A 24,719-nucleotide genomic window follows, 5' to 3' on the forward strand; every position below is an offset into this window, starting at 1 on the left:
GGGGGGGGGGGAGAGGCTCCGCTAGGGGTTTGGCCGCCTCGGCCTCCCGCTCAACCACGTGCTCACCCTCGATCAGGAAGACACCAAACTAGAAGGTGCGCACATCGAGTCCCTATAGATGGTCGAAAACTGATGAGTTCCTGGGACCATCCTTGAAGCCTGGTGAACGCTACGCCGGATCTTTATTTATTAAAGATGGCGACATGTTTTGCCACCACTATGAGGAGGATTCGTGGGTAGAAAGCCCGCTGCCACAAACTTGTTTTCGAATATTTGGGGTACAAACCCCAGATGGCGGTTACGGGAAATGGCTCAAGCTGGCCCTAACACTAAGGACAAGCGGTTGGCCGAGTCTCATGAGTCACCTCAAGGAGGTGGAAGGGTCATGCGGCACCTCTCACTGCCACCAATCAGAAGGCTAGGGGGCCAATTTCAGGGTAGTGAAAAGAAATCTCCAAAGGCCCCCACGGTTAAGTAGCTATCCTCCATGGTTGTAGACTTGCGATTAGAAAATAGGAGGCTTAGCGATGCATTAGCGGAGAGGAAGCTAGAAATGAAAGAACTTAAGGATAACTTACATACCCTCCATCGTGGTCTTTGCGCTAAGATAAAGCACTTATATAAGACCATGGGGCACGAAGATCTTTACGATGCATCTCCATAGACGTGCCCCTAGTAATTTCCCCTTAGGCTCTTAGTTAGGTTTATTTTTTCCTTTATTTATTTTCCAATCAGATTTTTAAGCACCTCCATTTTGAATTCAATAAAATTTTGACTCATCGGTCATCCAACCCGGTAGAGTCCTTTGTGTCCCTTGCTTGTCTTTGTTGGAAGAAACACATAGGTACAAACAAGTGTGGGGAGAGCCACGAACTCTCAACGCTCACATGATGCACCAAACACCCACAAATAGAGCACACCATGCTGCACCAGCACGTACGCGAAAGTGGAGCTAGAGCTGGGCCCATAGCGTTTGGCCGAACCCATGGTTCGGCCGACCTAGGGGGTGGCCCAATCAGGAAAATCTTCATCCGCCGCGTTGGTTTGTGTCTCTTTATCCCTGATCTCCCTAATTCATGGGTTTGAATGAATTTTAAATCTGATTATCTAAAATCAAATTTAAATAAAATGAATCATCATGCTCCACCTGCTCTACATGCTTTCTATGGTTGGGTTGTATATGTTTTATTCCATGCTTATCATCTTGATGCTTGTGAAAAAATATTTTTAGGACAGCATGCTCATCTAAGTAGTGTTGATGCTAAAAATCGGATAAGGACTCCGGCTTCTGCGTCGGATACATGACCCGGGAGAATCTGCTTAGCTCCTGTTCAGGTTGTCGCCCTGTTGCGGTTCGCGCGGTGTGCCAGTCAATCTGACCTGTTGATTGACAAGGAAAGAAAAGCGTTAAATTTCAAGGTTTTGATCGGCTAAAGTTCCGATCTGTTTCGAAGGATGTATCAGCGAGTCGGCCGAATTACTGTAGAGATGACCGGCTATAGAATAGCCGATGATCACGTAGCAATTGTAAAAGAAACTGCTAGAGTAATCTAAACAATGCTACAGAAGCAACACTTGGAACAAATCTACTCGGCTATATGGTAATAAACAAAGAATATTGATAAAAAGCCAACAGTTTGTGTCTCAAGCTGGATAACTGGTGGTTAAAACTAAAATAACAGGTAAAACCTATAATTCTAGTAAATATCGATAACTGGTGAATAAATCTAAACGAAACAATAGTGATGCGTCCGAATTTAAAGCTTAGATATTATTCAATACTCGGAACTTACAAATTGGCCGGAGGTCGTGTTGATGCAGTCCTGCCAACTCACACGAACTCCTGAAACGAAAAAGTACTTGGCGAAGTCACCGACTTGAAAGTAAAGTACGTGGAAAAAGTAGATCTGTATTGTTGATTGATGTGTTGTTTTACAAGTCTTACGAGGCACCTATTTATACCCTGTTACAACTGATTTCCTAACCGACTAGGATTTATCTTAATTTAAAAATAACAAATATTTACATGTGGACACAACCCGCGTCGGAATCGGTTATTATTCTCCCATAGGCCAATCTTCATTTTTATCCGGTCACCATCTTGGCCCATTTTAGGCCCACATCAGCCACACTGCTCTGGCTCCCAATCGGCCAATTTCCTTGGCGAATCAACCAAAACACTGTAGCTCTATCGGTCGATTTCCCCTAGCAACAGCTTCTTGCTTATCCACATTGGCTACTTTTCTCTTCTTGACGTCGACCCTAACATGTGTCAAAAACCGGCGTCAACACATGCCCCCCAGTTTCGGAGTGAAACGCATCTTTTGCTCCAAAATTTTCTCAACTCTGATTCCATCTCCCGGAGAAAATGCAACAATACGTGCGGTAAAACCCTCTTTGCTCCAAAGTCTCCTCTTTGATGATTGCTTTTTCTCGAATAGAGCGCCCGCGGGCAACCGCCCCTTTCGAAATTTGCGCGGACGGCACGGTAAATACCCATTTCCTCCACCGCTTCTTCTTCTCCAAGCGAAAAAGTTTCCTTCCCGGGAAATCATCTTCTGTCGTACTCTGGCGCTCCTGCTTGCTCTGCTTCCTATTGCACTCCGGTGCTCTCTGGTGAGCTTCTCTCATCCTTGGATCAATCGCACCAATCTTTCAAACCCCAATGGCGGTTCCTGCGGCCACCATGGCTTTCATCCCAGAGGTAAGTCCCTGAAATTTTCCCCTTTTTACTATTCACCATTCTGCAGTTTTTAGATCTGTTCTTAGTTTCTCTCGTATCTTCTCAGGAGCTCAGGCAAAGAGTCACCATCCCCATAGTTGATGCACCTGGCCTCATCGAACTTGGCCCCATGGGGAATCCTGATCCAACCGATCTGATCAATCTGGAAACTCACAGAATCCCATTCAAGCAATCAACTATGGATCTGGATAACTGGACAGGCACATTCAGGTCTTTTCCGAACGAAACCCCCAGCTGAAGAGAATGGTTCTTGAGGATGTCAAACTCCAAGAGAGTTTCCTGGGATGAGGGAAAAATCAGCCATTGTATCAATTTGTCCCTGTCTCAGATGGAGAGGAACGACTCCCTACTCATTGCGACGTCTTATTTCTAGTATAACGCCCTCAACGCGTTCCTTTTTGGCCACGGACCGATAACTCCTACTCTGACCGACGTTCTGATGTTGACCGATCTTGATATCTCTTCCACCGATATGCCGTTTGATCTTCTAATCAAGCCCAGTCACCAGCTGGAAACAAAAGCCATCAGCGGATGGAAAGGTTTCGTCGAGAAAAACATGAAGACCGGACCCATCATTGACAGAGAATATACGGCCTTCCTGATGATGTGGCTGGAAAAACACCTATTCTGTGGCAAATCGGCCGGCCCTACCTCCAACACGCAAGCCTTGGCTGAAGCGCTGGCAAGAGGTGCTACTATTCCTTTAGGAAAACATTTGTTGGGGTCGGTTTACTATATGATGCATCAGATCGCCGTGAAGCTATCGTCTGGAGAGTCCATTGGGAACCCTGGTGGTTTATCAACCTCTGGCTTAATTTATATATGAGCAAAATCTCCAGGGAATGGGTTGAAACCAAGACCTTCCTCAACATCGAATCAGAGACCGACCCAACATCACGGTGCCGCTGCACTTCTTTCGGCGAAGCTGTATCATCTTTTCCAGGCAGCAAGCTCACTCCCTCAAGAATAGCTGAATATTTCAGATGCTTGTATATCAGCTTTAGTGAAGAAACCACGAGCTGGTACCCGTACCAGAGAGAAGATCCACTTTTTGAGAATCCTGATTGCTTTGACTCAGACACCAATTCTTTTGAAGACAGGATTATGGACATCTTGATCAAGCCCCGGATTTTGCCAGCAAGCTTCTTCTCTGGAAAGGACTCTCCGACGTATGAATTCTACAACCCGTCAGTAGCAGCCCAACAATTTGGCCTAGGACAGATGCCCATTGGAATTTACTTCATCGGCAGGGTGAAGTTCCGAGAGTTGCTTTCAAGAGGGTTTGAATATAACAGATTATGCAGCCTGATACCAGACTCCAGCACTATTGACTTGAACAATTGGCTGGTAGCACCCTTCTCCACTCAACAATTCAAATTATGGTGGGCTGAGTGGTAACAACATCTTTTTTGCGCAGCCCCTGCAGTATATTGCAACCAGCTGGACCCCGCTCACGTCGATCCAAACGCAGAGGTAACGAAACCTTCACGGCCAATTTCTCATTTTCGTCTTCTTATGCCACAAAGTTCTCATTACTGACTTTCTCTTTCCGTGCAGTCTGATAGCTAGGTACCTCCAACACGCAGCCAAAGTGGTAGGCCGATAGAGAACCGTCATCCGTACACACCGTACCCGCTCCACGGCTATCACGCCCCATCGATGGAGGACATAGCTACCGGCCGATTGAAGCACAAGCTAAAGATGTCCACTACAAAGAAAACAAGCCGCCGAGTACGAGCCCGTACCAAATCAGTAGTAACTCTTACGGCCGATCAATCGGCCATGACATCGGCCGAGCCCTCAGCTGCGCTGGTCCCAACAGATGTTTCGCCAACGACTTAGGAGATCAATACCCAAGCGGCCTCAAAAGTTGGATCAGTGGCTGCTTCTCTTTTGGTGGAAGCCATACAGGTAATTTTACACGCTTTTTAGATCCTCTGAGTGTATTGCAAATATTAAGTCTGTCCTTCTTATCAGGCTGCACAGCTTCTCCCAGAGCCAACCACTCATCAATCGGCCAATCCTCAAGAAGGGATTGTACCACCAGCAAGCCTCCCAATTGAGGTGAAGACTGTGCTTTTCACTTGATCTCCCCAATCTTTAACTAAAACTGGCTGATTTGTGTCACAGGATGTCCCAGACACATTGATCGTACCCTTCAAGCAATCATCGGCTGTGCGGTTTTTAGAGGTAAGATAACTAAGACCCATACCCAGATCCAATACCCTTTTAAACTCATAAACACTTCTCCTCCCATTCTCCAGGAGGCTGGCCCAAGTACTGCGGCGATCATTGTTGAATCCTCCTCTTCCGGTGAACTGCCGGCGCTGATTCCTGAACTGGAGCAGCAATCCTGCCAACCCAAGCAGAGGAAATCTATTTTAAAGAGGTAAGGACCCCGTCTCCACTAGCCGATTTCTTGATCTTGTCGGCTGAAGCACTCTTTTTTATCCTTTATAGGAACAAGACACGCCTAACAACAGCCTTTTCTCCTTCGTGGTCGCAATCTCCGATGATAAGGAAGTTGCATAACGCCAGATAGCCCTGGGCTCCATACCAGAAGAAATCCGCGCGAAGCTCCAGAACATGCGAGTCCTTCTCCAGGACAATGTCAGCCGATTAGTGGAGGATGCTGAGCCAATTTGGCAAATATTCACTAAAATCAAAGGCTGAGTCCCAAAATATGCGGAAGAAGCTCTTGCGCCCGCAGTATACATTGAGTCGATGCAAATCCCGGTTTTCAGAGCTTTGCGACATATGGCCGATCACACCAAACTGGAAAAGGCACGCGAAGAAGAGGAATCTTACAAACACCGAGCTCAAGAGGTATACCATTGGATCGGCACCCTTGAAAATTCCCGTCCAAGCATTGTCAGCGCCATAGATCGACTTAAACGACGTAGAGCAGTACTCGCCAAAGAGATGGAGCAAGTCGTGAAGGCCATCGCTATTGAGGATAAGAAGCTCCAAGACCTCCCGGCCGTCATCACTGATTTAAAACAGGAAAGGCAAACCCTTGCTCACGAGGCTATCCGACTCCACCGCAATATGCTAGAAATTCCTGGATCGGCCGATGACGACCAGCGAGTGCTAGATTTAGCAGATCAGATCCACCTACGGGCAATTGAGGCCATAAATACCCTCTTCAGATAGTTGCACTTGAACTTAAATAGCCTTTTGAGTGTCTCGTACTAAACTTAAATGACATTTTGAATGTCTTGTATAGCATTGGCATTTTTCAACATTTCCATCCTGAATGCGAATCTAAACGGCTTTCTTCGCAGCTTTTTGACTCAACGGTCATTTGCTTTGAATGCCTTCTTTTACTAACCGTTGCCTATCGCCCTCTCGTCCTATAAATACGAGACCTCCACATCCTCTTTAGAGGCATTTGCATAACACCCATACACTCACCCTCTGCTGGACGCTTCCAGATCTCCAATCAGGCACCCGAATAGCTTCTTCCTCCTCCATCAATAAAGTACAAAATTAACTCTTTTACTCTTCGACTGATTCTTTTTGTTAATAGGTGTTCTATTATCCTTTCAGCCGAACTGGCTTAGCCCCGGCCTCGAACGAGCCATTGAGATTATGCACTCCAACGAACCATTGACCTAGGCAGATGAAGACTCGATCCAAGCTCATCGTAAGGAACTCAAGGGTCATCTTCCTACATATATCAAAAGGATTACAGACCACATTGAAGCCAACGGTTCAGAAGGACAACTCAGCCGCCAGCCGAAAAAAGTCATCAACTGCCCCTTCAGATTGCCATTGAGGATGACATGGTGGAATTGGAGGAGAAAAGCACCCACCTTCTGATCAAACTGGGCTGAATTCAGAGAGAAATGAATACAAGTAAAGCCCAGCTCAAACGTCATTAAAGTATTGTAAATCAATGAGTGTGTTGGTATTTTTATTCTAAGGGCGACTTGTACCATGTCGGCCATGTATCCAGTTAGTGTTCCGAATAGTAATCGGCTTATTTGTAGGAACGCTTTCTTGCCTTTTTCATCCTCGAGGTGATGCCCTCCACATCGGCTATGTGAACGCGAGTCAATAGGTATTGGCCGACGTAAACTCGTGCCCAAGTTTTCCATCTTTTCGGACGAACTGATCCATTTTGTTGGGGGGAAATATTAACGACCTCCTAATACCCCTTAAAACAAAAATCATGGAGGCCCAGGCCCACCTGCGGTAATGACGATTGCCCCCGGCCCAGCGTAGGCAAGGAAGCATCCCACTCCGCCTCGCCCGACCAGGGGCCTTGGGGTCGGACGAGCCCGACCCCTCGATGGCAAGACTCCGCCCCGCCCGACCCGCGGTCTCAGGGTCAAGAGCGCCCGACCCCTCGCCGCACGACTCCGCCTCGCCCGACCCCGGGCATAGGGGGTTGGACTCATCCGGGCCCACAAGACAAGGGTCCGCCTCGGGCGCGGACCGACAGACAAGGGCATGGATCTCGTGGGCCCCTCACCGATCTTGCCATAAATGCGCTGCGGCTCTAGGGCGCAGAAAGGCGCCCGCGCCTCTCGATGTGACCATCACAAGTACCCGGGCGGAACACAGTAGCCACGACCGCACAGACTACAGTGGCTATGGCTCTTCCTGATTCGTCGTAAGGCACTCATGGCATGCGCTGCCCAGCACAGCAGGGAGCTCCGCCCATTCTCATGCCCCGTGTATCCGGCGACAGGGACGCAACGTCTGTGTCCCGCGGGCCGTAAGCAGGGCAACAGGGGTCAGTCGTCTCCCCCAACGTGCATAGTTGCCATGACCGAACACAATCATCATGCTTGGTGGCAGCAGTCGCCAGGAAGATCGTCGACAGGATCCGAAGATAGCCACCCTCCTCCAGTGGACGCGCTGACAGGAGCTGAAGGCCGGAGTAGGAGGCGGCGACCCAGGGACTTGGTCCTTCTCCTTGTACTTTACTTTACTTAGCTTATCTCTTTTACTTCTCCACATACCCGGTTCACCTGTAACCCTGAGCCCTCCTTGAGCTATAAAAGGAGAACCAGGGGCCCCAATACCAGGAGGACTCTCAAGCCAACAGAACACACACACTCACCTCTAGAGCATCAGTGCACACCCAAGAGACTTGTGACCGGCTCCCTCTCTCGCCTGTTTGTAACCCCTACTACAGACCTTGCGTGAGTAACACGAGCGGCTCCCCATACTGGACGTAGGGCTTTCCTTGCCCAAACTAGTCTAACCCCGTGTCCTCTCATGCCACCATCCGAAGCCTTACGCGCATAAAAGAAATTTACTAGCCGTGGTCTTGATCTGCTAATCTTGATAACGACACATTTAATCTAATTCTTCTGAGCCAACTGCTTGGATCGGCTGTAGACCAAAATTGGACACCTTCAAGAAATCAATGTCCCAGGTCCTGCCAGATATGCATATGACGTGCTCATAACTCCATTGTTGCGCGTCGGCTGCGACAACACTATAGGTGGAGTCGGCGGTGACTACTTCAATGGTGTCGCCGATCCAGTCTGCGTGGATCCAGTCTCACCCGAGCACATATTATAGGACTCCTTACCATTAATAACAAAAAAGTGATGGGTAGGGTCTTACTGCCGATGGTGAGGTCGACGCAGAGTGCCCCCCGGGCCGGAGATACGTTGCCTTCAAAATCCTTGAGCATCATGTACGTCTTGATTAAATCTTCTTCCCCTTTGCCCAGTTGGCAGAACATAGCATACGGCATGATGTTCACGGTAGCGTCTCCTTCCACCAATAGCTTAGTGACCGGTCGTCATTTGACTTGCCCTTTGAGGAAGAGAGCCTTGAGATGCTAGCATTTTTCATCCTCGGATTTTTCGAAAGTGGCGGTCATTGGCTCCAAACCCAATTGAGCCATCTGCTCCTCTATTTCTGTTGCATTGTTGCGGTCGACAGGGGCCATGAACTCCATCGGTAAGATGAACACCATGTTGACGTCAGCAGTCGAATCTTGATCGTTGTTTTCTTCGTCAGCTTTTCTTCTGGGGTGCCAAACTTGAGGCTTAACTTCTTTTTGTCTGCTGCTCGCCTTTGTTCTTCTTCTTGCTGTTCCCATTGGCACAAACGTTGGACCCTCCTTTTCTGGGACATAGTCAGACCATCTTGGCACCATTTGGGGTTCACTGGTTTACTTGGCGGCTTAGCGCATTCCCAGTCCGGCTCCCATCCTAGAGGGTCCTCGTCTCAGACTCTTGCGTCGGCCATCTCTCCCAGCCGATCATATGAACTGGCTCTGCCCCCCAGCCGATTACACTAGTCTATTCTACCCCCCCCCCCCCCCCCCGCCGATCACGCACTGAAACATGCCAATCTTCTTGCTCGAGCCTGTTTCTGCTGATCGGCTCTCGTCCTCAATCCCCGGAGCGTCATCTTATGAATGGGAGGCTACTGCGACACTAACCGTTGCATTTAGGGAAGTTATCAGCTGACGGTAGTCTGAGGTTATTTTCCCAACAGTGGATGAAGAACGGGCATCTCCAGTGATCTTCGTGTCAGCGCATCATTTCTTCGTGGTGCCTTGTGTCCTCCCATGGTCTCTGGTACTTGTTGAGCAGATCTCGGGATGTGATAGACCGACGGGGCCTCTCTGAGCTTTCACCTTCCGTCTCCACCCGGCCTTTCCCTTTAACATCTTCGGCTGAGGTCTGATTTCTGGGGTCCACCGCACCGCTCCGTCTGGCCGATTCTGATGTCAGCACCTTGGTCTGGAGTGCATTCCTTCCAATGTTGACCATGTTAGCAGGGAAGGGGTACTAGTCGATCTTCATCGGCTTCGCTGGCTTCGTGGGGATCTCGATCTTAAGTCTCCCTTGCTCAATGGCCGACTGTATATGTTGATGGAAGATTTTGCACTCATTAGCATCATGAGACGTGGCAATTGGCCACTTGCAATACTTCATCTTCTTGAGCTGCTCGGCCGACGGAATTGTGTGGTAGGGTGAGAGCTTGATTTGTCCCTCTTGTAGCAGCAAGTCGAAGATCTTATCAGCCTTAGATGTGTCGAAGCCAAACATTTCCAGTTCTTTTTTACCGAACGGGCATGATATTGGCTTTTTCCCTTTTACCCATTCTGCCAGGCCGATTTCTGCTTCTTCTTCCAACTCGGACCCTTACACGTACGCCACCTTTTTCTAAAAACTTCTTCATTGGTCAAAGGGGCACACCTCCTGGCCAGACAGTCGGTGAACAATTTGGCTCAAACTCTCGAACTCCTGGGAAGCATATTTCTCTTTGATGTGCAGTAGGAGTCCCTGGAAAGCGGTGTCGGCCAACTGGGCGTCGGTCAAAACCAGGCTGTAGAACTTGTTCCTAACCTCTCTGAACCTCTGTATGTAATTGTTCACCAACTCATCGCTTCTCTGTTTGAGGCTAGTTCAATCTGAAAGCTTCATCTCGTGGACCCCCACAAAGATGTATTTGTGGAATTGTTTTTCCAGATCGGCCCAAGTGACTATGGAGTTAGGTGGCAGCATCATAAACCATTGAAAGGTCGACCCGGACAGGGACGATGAGAACAAACGTACCCTCAGAGTGTCTTGTACAGCAGCTTCTCCACACTAGATGATGAATCTATTAATGTGCTCCACCGTGGACGTGTCATCTTGGCCCGAGAACTTGGTGAAGTCGGGCACTTTGTACCGATGAGGGAACAACAATAGATCGTAAGCAGGTGGGTACGGTGTCTTGTATGTATAAGTCTGCACTCTTGGCTTTAACCCAAACTGGTCCTGTATTATATCAGTTATTCTTGTGGTCCAGTCCACTTGTTGCTGATGCTGCTGTTGCTGATGTACAACCGGTTGAGGAATCAGCATGTGCTGTTGAACTTGCAGCACCGCGATTGGGTGGTAGGCTGGTACGTGCTATAGATCTTGCGGCTAGACTGTCGGCTGAGGAGCCAACGGCTGCTGTCGTATGGGGTCGACATGACGTAGTGCATCCGCCGCCTCAACGTACAATACTATTGGCGCCGCAGTTTTGAGGGGATCTGGAGCATTTGCCCCCCTGTCGATTTCTGGGGTAGTCTGATGGTATTGCGGGGCTGTCAGCCAAGAGGCCGATGGAAACAACGCCTGCACCAGAGATTTCCTATAACTAGTGGACGGGTCCAGATCGGCAGGTATTGCTGCCTTTTCCCACTACACCGAGGTTGCAAACGGCGGTCGCACGGGAGGAACCGGTGTAGGGTAAAATGGCACTTGTGACTGATAGGGCATTGCACTATTATAACCTAGGGGTATTGTGGCGTTGTACCCCCCACTCTGCATCTGCATCGGCTGAGGAGCCGACTGAGACATGTTGGGTGCCGCTGAGAAGCCTCTGACCGGTGCGATGATGGGAGGGGCGTAAGCTGGCCCCTGATACCCCTGAGCTGCGGCGTTGGCCATGGAGCTAATGACGGTGTTGTACACTATGTTGGTCATCACCTTGGACTGATCAATCATAGCCTGATAAACAAACAGCTGGATCATCTCAGACATCTTCCCTAAGTCTTCGGCGATGGTGGTTTGGCGAGGAGTTGGAAGAGCGGTTTTTCTAACAGCCTCCCCGCTTCTGGTATGACTGTAAGATTGCAGGCATGCCTTTTTTTAGTCTTCCATAGCCTTTGCTAACTCATCCCTCTGGTCGTCCTTGAGATCTACTTTAGTGATTTCAATGACGTTGTCCTCCGATATCTCAGCAGCCTTCGACATGTTGGACCTTGTCTCGGTCCCACCGGGCGTGCCAAAAGTGTGTTGACGCTAAAAATCGAACAAGGACTCCGGCTTCTACGTGGGACATACGACCCGGGAGAATCTGCTTAGCTCCTGTTCAGGTTGTCGCCCTGGTGCGGTTCGCGCGGCGTGCTAGTCAACCTGACCCGTTGATTGACAAGGAAAGAAAAGAGTTAAATTTCAAGGTTTCGATCGGCTAAAGTTCCGATCTATTTTGAAGGATGTATCAGCGAGTCGGCCGGATTACTGTAGAGATAATTAGCTATAGAACAGCCGATGATCACATAGCAATTGTAAAAGAAACTGCTAGAGTAATCTAAACAATGCTACAGAAGCAACACTTGGAACAGATCTAATCGGCTACATGGTAATAAACAAAGAATATTGATAAAAAGCCGATAGTTCGCGTCTCAAGCTGGATAACTGGTGATAAAAACTAAAATAACAAGTAAAACCTATAATTCTAGTAAATATCGATAACTGGTGAATAAATCTAAATGAAACAACAGCGATGCGCCCGAAGTTAAAGCTTAAATATTATTCGATACGCTGAACTTACAAATTTGCCGGAGGTCATGTTGATACAGCCCTGCCAACTTGCACGAACTCATGAAAAGAAAATGTATTTGGTGAAGTCGCCAACTTGAAAGTGAAGTACGTGGAAAAAGTAGATCTGTATTGTTGATTGATATGTTGTGTTACAAGTCTTACGAGGCACCTATTTATACCCTATTACAACTGATTTCCTAACCGACTAGAATTTATCTCTAATTTAAAAATAACAAATATTTACATGTGGACACAAACCCGCATCGGAATCGGTTATTATCCTCCCATGGGCCAATCTTCATTTTTATCCGGTCACCGTCTTGGTCCATTTTAGGCCCACATCGGCCACACTGCTCTGGCTCCCAATTGGCCAGTTTCCTTTGGCGAATCGGCCGAAACACTGTAGCTCTATCGGCCGATTCCCCGTGGCAACAGCTTCTTGCTTATCCACATTGGCTACTTTTCTCTTCTTGACGCTGACCCTAACATGTGTCAAAAACCGGCATCAACAAGTAGTTGATGTCTATAATATGGTTTGATGAAATGATCTTCACTCTTGATGTTTAAGTACGTGGGAAATTTATTTGAAAAAATTAAAAAGTATTTGCAAGCTCCTCTTTGATGTGCCAAAGTCCTACCAAAGCCATATGATGAGTTATCTTGAAAACCCTATGCATATGCTGCTTGTCTTTGTATTGAGCTTTGTCAAATTGTTGTGACCCTTTGTGAGAATTCTTTTCATGCTTTCATGATCAAGATTCACATGCACACCATATACCCCTTGCTATGCTTCTATGAGAAGTTACTATTATACCATATATCCATTCCACAAAATAAATATTCCACCATATGTGTTAGTCTCTCTCCCCAGTTATTATTACAAAAGAGACATGAACTATCAAAAAAAATCTAGACTGTCAACTCCTGCATAAACACATAAAATATGAGCATCGATAGTAGTGGTAGGAGTTATTACTAATGAATTCCATAAGTTTTTTTGAATATTTGTATGCAGGTCCATTAAGGGACAGAACACACCTCAAAGAGCACGAAAACACACTCTCAACCAATCAGGAGCAAGCATGTGGATCCATGAGCCCACAAACAGGAGAAATCGACTAGATTCACCGTGTAACACCCTGTACCCACACGAGGGCTCACCACATAGCGTCCCAGATGTAAGGCAGCGTGAGAGGCGGTTACCAGGGGTCGGCCGAACCCCCAGTGGGCCCTCTCATGCCCAGCCTGCACGTGGCAGCTCCTGGTGGCTTCCTGAAGGCGGTTGTGACCGTTTAGCTGGGAGTTGCTGCTTCTAGACCTCAGATCTTACTAGTTGGCACATGGAGAGGGGTTGGAGGAAGAATATTCCCTTGGGATGCTAGGAACATCTCCACTATCCCAAGGCACGTCTGCACTATAAATAGGACCCCATACCCCCTCTCACAATGCACCACCACCACATGGAAAAATACAATCATTCCCAGAAGAGAAGTGCTCCATGGCAAAGCACTACTTAGGCTAGTGCTTAGAATTGGGAGAAAGAGAGAGAGGGAGTAGCTCGGAGGAGTGCTAAGTTCCTTAGCACTCTGCTCCTGTCATGTACCTCTATGGATGCTGGCTTCCTTCTGAGTAAAGTAAGTAAGTATTTGTGATTCCTTCTCTGGTTTAGTACTTATTTCTAAGTGAGATCAGTTCTCTTACTTGCGCGTTCGTCACTCCGTATTTATATGGGGTGCTGTAGTTTACTAAGAATCGACATACGTAGTTAGGCTGCAGTAGTAATAAGTAGCGTAGACGTGGTGTCTTGGCTAAGGGTTATCCTTTGTTTGCCTTATATCCCATAGGCTGCTAGAGGTAGACGGCAGGTGGTGATAGCCTTGTCCATCCTTTGTAATCCTCCATGTTCGGATATAGTGTAGAACTGTTGGCCAAGGTGCCTGACTAAATCAGGGATAAGCCGGTGCCTGAAATGAGTATTTTACCTGAGAGATCGACCTTTGACTTCTCTAGTGCTATCCATAGGAATCCTCTCTACCCTTCACCTACCTTTACCTAGTTGGTTGTCCTTGGATACTAGAGTCATAGGTACACACACGTTCCCTAGGATTTGATACCATTGGAATACTCTGAGATGAAAGCTACAATTGTATCCGTGCATTTGCAGATTTATTCGCATCGTAATTATACCAACAGCCACCAGACGTGTTCTACGAAGACCCTGTGAGGTTTTTGAATGCTATCAGGAGTGAAGATTGGAGGTCCTCTATAATTGCATTTCTAAGAGGGTACTATGAGCTAGAAAGCGAGGACGATAAAAGGAGAATGGCCCTGAGAGGAAGGACCTATACAATGAAAGGAGAAGAGTTATACAAGAAGGGAGTCTGCGCGCCGATGTTAAAGTGCGTATCCACAGAAGATGGAAAAAACTTGCTACAAGAAATTCACTCTAGGATGTGCTCTTCGCATATCGGAACAAGAAAATTAGTAAGCAAAGCTTTTCTCTAGGGATTTTATTAGCCCATAGCAGTGCTCGATGCCGAAGAAGTTACGAGAAAATGCAGTAACTATCAAAGGCTTGCTCCATATCACCAAGATGTCACCATATGAGATTCAGCTGCTGCCACCAGTCTTTTCATTTGCGGGATGGGGTATTAGCATCATGGGTCCATTGCCAGTCGCACCAGGAAATTACATGTACACAATTGTTGCAGTGGAGTACTTCTCGAAGTTGATCGAAGCTAAACCAGTTCAATCGATAACTTCGTGCATAATCCAAAAGTTCTTTTGGCAAAATATCATATGCAAATTTGGAGTGCATGAAGTCACTGTTGACAATGGAAAGTAGTTTGACAGCACAGAGTTCAAACAACTTTGTTTCCAAGTGGGAATGGAGTTATGTTTTGCTTCGGTCTATCATCTGCAGTCAAACGGAGCAGTAGAGTGAGCCAATGGCATAATTTTCACTGGGATCAAAAAGAACATAACTGACATGCCAAGGGGGAAGTGGGCCGAAGAGTTACCAAGAGTAATCTGGTCCCATAATACGACAAGATTGAGAGCAATGAAGTTCTCCCCTTTTAGACTGCTCTACAGGGAAGATGCAATGGTACCAGAGGAGATAAAGTTGGGATCACTTCACACAGAACAGTCGCTAGATAGCGAGGAGATGGACGTCACAGTAGACACAAGAGAATAAGCAAGAGTGCAAGCCTGCACATTCAATCTGTTTGCTATGATGAGACAAAAAGATGGAAAAACAAGAAGGTGCATCCAACAGAGATCACAACAGGAGACATGGTGCTGCGAAGAAAGGCTAAACTAGTAGGAAAGTTGCAATCAAAGTGGGACGGACCATTTTTGGTAGTGAAGACAAGGCTGGGGCCATATAGGCTTCAGACGCTAGAAGGCGAAGAAGTGCCATACACCTAGAACCAAGACATGTTGTAGAAGTATTCGGTTTGAAGAAGCAGAACAATGGCAATTTAGGGTTGTTTTTAGTTTCTTTTCTCTTTTAAGCTTTTGTAATTTACATTTCATAGTTTATGTAACAAAATGTTAAACGAAGCCATACTCTTTTCCTCACGGGGGAAGTCTTCGTTGGGACGCAATGTCTTGGTGAAGATGTGAGGTTTTTATTGAGGCGGGCTTCTCATGTAATATTTCCTTGTGAAATATAAACAAGAGCTCCCTAGAAAAAAGAGTCAAAAGAAAAAGAAAGCACCGAAGTGACAAGCCTCCGCGTTTCAAAGAGGATTCACTTTCAGTAGGTCGGAGTTAAAGAGTCATCGTAAGTGAATTAGTGTACGACGAGGTAGACAACCTCGAAGTCCACAAAACTCACTTAAGCACACGGAAATGTGCCTCTAGCTCCAAATAGACTTAGGGGAGTGCAAAAACATTCGAGTAAACTAGCGAAGAAAAAAGACTTTCATGTAGACAAACGAATGCCTCCTCATGAAATGTGAAGGGTACAAAAAATACAACTCGTGAAACGTGAAGTTGCATAAAACATTGAAGTCAAGCTGACGAGCCACTTTGTGTATTCTCACACAGGTATTGTGTTATCCGGAAATCTTTTGTTGAGAAATCGAACAGAGAACAGAAAACTGGGGGGAGGCACTTCACAAAGAGAAATTTTCTCTTCGATTTGCAACATAAGATTTTATTATTAATATGAAAAGAAATTATTCTTCGTTACAAACAATATTACAATACTCTTCAATCAAACGTGTTACAACAATATCAACAATGTCATTGGCGGCCGAGCGAAGGAAATTCTCATCGATTACAACACCTGAAAAAGTAAAAGTACAAAAATCAACGAAAAAGAAAATTACAAATGGATACATCTACTTGTGGGAACGCTTATGAATAAATTCAAAAGTGGTGTCTTCGACGAAGTCAATCGGCTCCACCTTCGGCTCAAGCAAGTTGAAGTGTGTCCAACATATGGAAGTCTATGGTTGATTCTGTTAAGACGACAGAGCTCTCGCTCAACATAACGATGATGTAAAATGTAGCCATGCTCATGTTGGTTGCGTGTAAACTCTTCGAAAAACGACTTCGCCGAGGCATTCCATTCATCATATTTACGAGTTAATAAGACCAAAAATCGTTAAAAGATGCATACGGGAACCTAGAATGGAATTTACACCATAATGAGCCACACATGAAATAGTCCTCATAATGACCAACTCCGGTTCCTGCGCAGGAACCATCGTTGTCTTAGAACAGAACAAGTTACATCCATCCAAAATGTTCACAAATACAAGGAAACTATAGTTTCTCACACCTCTCCCCTGGTGCCTAAATAATTAACAGCCTAAGTGGGAGCAGCAGCGGAGGTGGTGCCACGAGCATCTTGCGAAGTAGAAGGAGCAGGTTCAGTGGCTGCAGCGGTACTAGAAGGACCAGCTGCCGTGCTTTGACTTTGCTACTGCGAAATAGGAAAATAAATAGAGTTAGGCAAAAGAGAATAATAACGAGCATCAAAAGAAATAAAGGGGGAAACGAAGACCTGCTGAACCAGTTGCCGTCCCTCTTCGATAGTGAGAGCAGAGCCGGCACGCTGGAAGAAGCCTCTCATGAAATTCTTCGCGATGTTCTTTGGGAAGGCAGGAATATATGTTCTCAGCAGAAACTTCTTCAGGCCAAGGATAATCGCGTTCTCAAAGTCGCTTAAAAATCGGACTTCGTGATCACTGGGTCACTGCCATCCACAGGAGTTGTCATGAGTAAATAGATGGCGTGGGCAAGGGTGCGTGCTGAAACGGCAGCACACAGCTCCCCAAAGGTGCGACCATTGACTCCGAGGGATCGAATACCCTCGAAAATCCACTTAAAAATACCCTCGAAAGTCAGAGAGCAACTTCGCGAGTTCAGCATGCAGAAAGCGGCAACCCTCCTCAACAGCACACGCATATTCTCGCTCATCCTCTTTATGTTTTGCAAACTCTTCCTGAACGCCAGTTAATTCCTCGACTTATTTAGACTACGCGTCGAGCGAAACATGAAGTTGATCAGCCCGAAGCTTTTCGGATTCAGCAGCCTTAGCTAGAACGCGAAGTCTTTGGATCTCGGCTTCCAGCTCTTCATTCTTCTTAAGGATCAACTCTTTCTCTGCCTCAAGCGAAGATGATTTTTTCTTTTCAACATCTAGCGCAGCTGCCAAGTTCTCCTTTTCGCGCTGCAGACCTTTAACAACTTCAATTTCCTTGGAAAGGGCATTCTCAGGAGACTTCTGCGACAATTCAGTTCTGCGTAGGTCTTCGCGGACACGCCTTTGAGCCACACGACAGTTCAGTTCTTCTGCATGAGTAAGAATATCTTCGGCGCTCTCGGAACCAAGGTCTTCCTCCATGATATGGAAGCTGAAGCTGTCCTGGGCCTTCTGCAGTACAGCACGTTCTCGGCACCCGCTTGTGAATTGGAATATTTTGCGCTGATTACCGCCGAAAAGGACGGCGCCTTCGGCTACATCAAGACGGTTGGCGGCTACATTGGGGCCCTCAGTACTGACGAAGAGGGTGCTGCTGGGATCATCGCTCTCAGTTTCAGGGTCGGAGTTTTGCTCCTGACCCAGGGCACCTTGCATAGCTTGTTGAGATAAGGCAACAATTCCCACTGCAGCGGCTTGCTCGTCAACATCTTGCTCTTCGTGGGAAGCGGGCACGATTTGACCGGAAGGCGCTTCAGGTGCAGCAACACTAGGAGCAGGCAAAGGGCTTCGGACCCTAGTTCGACGGGCCAAAGGCTCATCGTCAGGCTCGTCGTCGCTGTATTGGATTTTGAAAGGTTTGTCTGCAGTACCCGTGACAGTTGGAGGATCAGTGGCATGCAGCGAAGTGCGGTCTTCAGGGGATTGGTGTGCCGGAGGCGAAGTGATATTAGCTTCTTCGTGGCTGGGGCTAGCTCCAGGGGCGACATCGATCCAAAAAGTTCCACTGGCTGTCCCCGGAGCTAGAGCTGGTGCCGTGTTCTTCGCTTTCATCAGAGCTGGACTCTACAACTTCTTCAGTCGTACAAAGTTCAACACGAGCACGCTTCTGAGCGCGGGGTGCGGGAGAGCTCTGACGTTTGCTTCTCTGCTTTCGGCGATGGGTAGGTTGCGAAGTAGTTTTAGCAGCAGCATCAGTAGACACGGCAGTACCTTTCTTCAGAGCACGCTTGAGAGAATTCTCTTTGTGAATAAGAGTTGCCTCCCTGGTGCCGCTCTCAAGATCAAAGAATTCAAAGACTCGATTACTCCGCTAGTCACCGAGCTTCATCACCAATTCATTGCACTCCTTGGCACTTCAAGACATTCTTCCTATTAAGATATTGAATTGGGTCTTGGTTTGTGGTGGAAGTGCAGGATTATGTCTAATATGAGGTCTAGCCAGGGCCTAGTATAACATTAGCTCTCTCCTCACCTTCACCTTCTTTAACATCCACATCAGTGAAGTAAAAGCACCATAGAACCAAGCATAAAGTTAGAAAAGTGTTTGACAAGCAACAAGGCATAAGGGTTACGAGGGTGCAAAGCATATCTTACCCTTTTTTTGACACTTTGAAACTGCAGGTGAAATCAGGAACCTTGATAGGGCTCAAAAAATCCTTCCAAGCGGCGATAGACCAGCCAGCCTTCACAGGAAACACTTTCGGGGCACAATACTCGTCGACCAAGTCTCGGGTACCATAAGACTTCGCAAGTTCATGGAAAGCAACCATGAACAAGCGAGAGCAATCTTTGTCTTCGATCTCACGTGTCATATCTTTGGGTATATCCTTGAATTCCTTGCAGACTAGGGGGTGAGTGACCGTAGCAGGATCGACTTCGATGATCTGGTAGAACCAGAAACAATTCCAGTCGTCTTCCCATTTATTCTTGTACGAAGTGGCAGGAGAAGTAACTTCGGTCTTGTAACGGAAATTGAGGCACCCAAACTGGGCTTCCTCTTTAACCAGAGGGCACTATGGGAAAGCTTAAAATTGCCGAGTGTTTTTTCTTTACCGAGTGTTTTTTTTCGAACACTCGGCAAACAAGCTCTTTGTCGAGTGCCAAGATAAAAACACTCGGCAAAGAAAAAACGCTCGGCAAATCGGGGCTTTGCCGAGTGTCAAAAAATACACTCGGCAAAGACGGGGGGTTTGCCGAGTGTTTTTTTGACACTCGGCAAAACAATAAATTTTTTTCCTCTTCTCACCTTCAAATTTTTTCTACTCCCCACATACAACATGTGGTACTTCATATTAAAATTTGGTATATTTTTGAATTTATTTGCTATATTTAATTAATTAATTGCATTTGAAGGGAATTTTTGGTATAAGTCAAATTTGAACTACAAGTGATTCAAATTATAGAATAAAATGAGTACAAAATTATATTCATGTTATTTAGCCCAATTTGAGGCCTTACCCATGAAATCAAAAGAAATTTCGAATAACTTGTTCAAGAAACACGACCACGAACATGTAGTCGAATGATTTTTAAATTGTAGAAAAAGCAAGCAAAGTCTGAAAATCATGAGATTTGTCATGATGTGATGATATCTTATGTGGAGGTTGTGGTAAAAAATTGAGCAGGTTTCGCATATTTCGTCACATACGATGTTTACAAACCAAAGCATCTGAGAAGAAGAATAGTAGTGTTGAGGAGGATTCGATAAGATTTGGAATCAAAGTGACAGTCAAATTTTAGTTTGCCTACAAAACTTTTTGTATAGGCAATAGATAACATATATTATTTCATGTGAAATTTTGGTAATTTTTTTGGAACCGTTTGATAATTTTAATGTATTAAGTGCAATTATAAAATTTTAATTGATATAAATTGAATTGGAACTATAACTACATAAAATCATGGAATAATACGAGTGGAACAATCAAATACATATTGTTGAGTGAATTTGATGAGGTATTGTTGAGTTTATCAAAATAAATATAGAAGAAAACATTGTAGAAAAGAAGGGAAAAAGGAAAAATAAAAAAATCGTTGCCGAGTGCAAGCACTCGGCAAAACAACGCTTCGCCGAGTGCAATACTAAAATACTCGGCAACCCCCCAAAAAAAACCCACCCCCCGCACTCGGCCCACCCGCGGCCATAATTACCCCCGCGCGCCCCACCTCCCGCACCGCACCCCACGCGCCACCCCTTTCCCCTTCCCCTTCCGGCCGGCCTCCTCCTTCCCTCGGCCAACGGCGCCCCTTCCCCTACCTCTTCGGCGTGCGGCGCCCCCTCCCGGCCCCTCCCTCTCCTCCCGGCGGGCCGCGTCTCTCTCCTCCAGCCCTCCCTCTCCCGGCCGGGTGGCGCCCCTTCCCCTCCCTCTCCGGCGGACGGCGCCCCCTCCCGGCCCCTCACCATCGGTCGGGGCGGTCACCTCCCTCCCTCCCTCCGCCACCGGGCAGATCTGGGCAGCCGGGCCGGCCTCCTTCCTCCCTCCCTCCGCCGCCGGTCAGATCCGGGCGGCTCGAGGGGAGGGGGCCCTGGAGGAGGTCAAATCCGGGCGGCGGCCGCGGATCAAGGGGAGGGATCTTGGCGGCGGCGCACCCCTGCCCCTCCCCCTCTCCGGCAGAGCCGGCGACGCCGGCCCTCCCCTCACCAGATCTGGCGGCACTGGCCCTCCCCTCGCCGGATCCGATGGCGCCGGGGGCCTCTCTAGATCCGCGGCGGCGTGGGGCTGTGGGGGTGCGGAGCAGGCGGTGGTGGCAGCATGGGAGGTGGTGCTATGGTGGTAGTGCTGGTGGTGGTGGCGGCCGGTGGTGGTGGTGCTGGCGGAGCTGGGAGGTGGTGGCGGCATGGGAGGTGGTGCTGTGGTGGTGGTGCTGGTGGTGGTGGCGGCCGGTTGTGGTGGCGGCGGCGGGGCAAGATGTTTTTTTTATTTTTTTTAAAAATTGGATGCCGAGTGTTTTCTGGGCACTCACCGAGTGCCCGACACAAAACACTCAGCGAATCCATGTTTGCCGAGTGAATTTTTGCCGTGTGCCGTTTGCCGGGTGTTACACTTGGCAAACGGTTCGCCGAGTGTTTTCTACCCTTCGCCGAGTGCCCCTGGCACTTGGCAATTTTAAGCTTTCCGGTAGTGGAGCCATCACTTCCAATTCTTTCTATGTGCTTAGGCTGGTGGTGGATAACATGGGCGTGAAGAAAATTCTCAACGTTAGGTGAAACGCCCATGCTCTTGCAAACCCCCATGTAAAGACTGAGGTGAAGAACACCGTTGGGAGTCAATTGATGCAAATACATTCCGTACTTGAGCAAAATATCGATGACAACTTGATCAAGGGGAAAGCAAAGTCCAGCGGAGATTAGATCTCAAAAGACGACGACCTCATTATCTTGGGGAGTAGGAACGGTTTCTGTACCAGGGGCTCGTCCGCAACCATCCTCTATCACCCCAGAAGCGCCAAAGTCGCGGATCATCTTGGAGTTACACGGCTCCGTCCGAAGACATTTGTAGGAGGATAATTGGAAGGAGCTTTGGTCGGAGCATCTCTGGGACGTAAGATCAAAGCAAAGCACATGGTAGTTAGAAACGAAGTAAAAACAAAATGCGAAATAGAAAAGAAGAGCGAAGAAACACTCATCGCAAAGGAGCGGAGTACTCCAGAAAGCAGGCGACCGGCGCATGGGAGCAAAAAAGGAGATCCAACAAAATCCCTCACACACCCCCAGCATTTTAAAGACCCGGGAAGAGGCGTGGAAATCGAAAGGCACAAGCGGTTAACGTGAAATGTATAGACGTCTTTCTGATGGGTCATTTAAAAAAAAGAAAAAGAGGCGCGCGCACGCACACACAACATCCACGAACAGGTGCGAGCCAAAATGGGGAGGTGCTCCGGGAAGCCTTAGTGTTCCTTGGCTCAGGGCGAGCAGAGTTGCTAGTTCGGCTTGTTAGAGATGACCCTCGCTAGCAAGGGGTTACTGCTGGAGAAAATGACTTCGCGAAGCAACCCCCCCCCCCCCCCCCCCCCCCCCCCCCCCCCCCACTCATAACGCTTCAGTTCTCTAATTTTAAGTTTTTGTAGGAAAGGGTAGCAGGCGCGAAGTGGTTCGCGCCTAACTTTGCACATGGCGGATTAGAGCTCACAGAGCAGGCAGGCACAAGCCGAAGTCAAGAAATGTTAGCCTTTGCCGCTGGGCGACCGGCAAACATCACCCTGAGACGAAGTACTTTGGGGCGCAGGAGTGTGAAGAGGAGCCTAGAGGACTTCGGTTGTAGAACTCATTTCAGGCTTAGTTGTAAAGTGATGAGTTGTAAAGTGAGAGGCAAAAGTGATGTAATGTTTCTATAATGATACGAATATTCTTTGAATAAAGTTATAAGGGGGGCATTGAGTTGTAAAGTGTAAAAATTACCATCCTATATAATTTGGTCGCCCTAAATGGAGAAGGATAGGTTCTGGATGGAGAGGAGTTCTTCCAAGCTCACTCGAAGTCATTTTGCTTTCTGCCTTTGTTGCTCTTTTCACTTTTAAATATTTGGCCCTATACTTCGGGGACGGTTTTCTACCCCAACATACTCCCTCTATTTTTATTTGTAGGACGCACACACATATCCAGATTCAAACTTTGATCAATAATTTAACTATTATTTTTTTATTTTTATAGTGCAAATTTTATATAATTGGATTCGTAATAAAATATACTCTACAATGTTCATAAGGTTATAACCATAAACAATACAATATAAGATAAATGAATGGTCAAAGTGTAATTTTGAAAACTGTGCCAAGTCACACCGTACCTTATAAAGATAAACGGAGGTAGTAGTTTCCAAGCAAACTAGCAAAGACTATCGAAATTCTCACCTAGGAAGGACATGTCAAGGAGTGTGCGTTGGCGGGTTGCTCTAGGTCAACAAGCAAGCCTAAGGCACCGTCTCTCATCATGGAGATCAGAGGATGACCAACATATCAAGGTAGGAGGAAAAGTTAGAGCAAGAAAAGAAAATGTAACTATATTAGGTTCCATTGAATATCGTGATCGACGTGGTCCTTCATATTTATATTTATAGGATGGGGAGGTCTTTCTATATCAAGAGCCAAAACATTTATACATTTTGTATTAAAATACAACTTCTACTTAGACTAAACATGTAAAAATGGTGTGGCCAGTTTAGCTATGTTGTCTGACATGTTTTCTTGGGGTGCAGATCTTTCCGAATTCATAACTCTCTTATTTGAACTTTAAATCGGATTTTTATATATGCATTTCAATCATCTCAACTAGAACTACCAAAGGTGAAGTTTAATTCATGATTTTATAATATGACCCAAACCGGTAGGTGAGTTTTGGCAATCCCTTCAATTTCTCCATTAGCAAAATAGTCAATTTGGTCCCTTAACTTTGCATCAAGGGTCAAATTCATCCCTTAACTTTTAGGTTGGCTAATCTTATCCCTCAATTGTTTTTGTTAAACTTGTCCTTGTGGTAATGTGGCACTCCATATTTGCATGAGAGTAATGCGAAAAATCCTTTTTACCCTTCACTCCTTTCTCTCATAAATTTCTGCCATCTCCAAGAAATGACGCAAACATAGTCTTCCTCACACGAACCAAATAAACATTATATCGTAATGACATTATGGTTGTCAAATTATTGTTTTACTCAGATATGAACTTATTGATATATTTTTATATATCACCAGATAGGTGGATGATAGCTGACGGGTACCCTACATGTACGGGCATACCCAGATGTTAGAGTGGTAGGTTACCATGTGGGACGGCAAATGCTTTGTGCGCACCTTGCCATCCCAAAGGAGGCTTGTCGTCGGCAGGATCTGCAAGCTAACTCTTCTCAGTTCTCTCCCACCTCGCTAAGATGACTTGGCGATGTGTACTTGCTCAGAGGTGCACCACTAGCTACAAGGGCGTCTCCAATAATTTATCTTAGAGCTAACTCAATCAATTTTTAGTAGTTGAACAATACAATAAGTATGAGACTAGGTAGGAGTGAAGAGCAAGCCTTGCTCACATTTCAATGCAACTCTCGTTCATGACACGATCTTCAAAGCTGCCATGTACATAAGATCCACGTCAACTATGAGGTATCAATTGACTTGTACTGTTGTAGACGATCTAAGACCTGCTAAAACTTGCCGTTGCAGGTGCATGAGGGCATGTACAACAATTTAGACAATTGTTGTCTGTAAAACTTGCCTACGCAGATAGCAACATGAACCACTTGTACAATGATCTATCTGTTAAGCTGTCTGCA

Source organism: Setaria viridis, chromosome 4, assembly GCF_005286985.2.
Source record: "Setaria viridis chromosome 4, Setaria_viridis_v4.0, whole genome shotgun sequence".
NCBI lineage: Eukaryota > Viridiplantae > Streptophyta > Magnoliopsida > Poales > Poaceae > Setaria > Setaria viridis.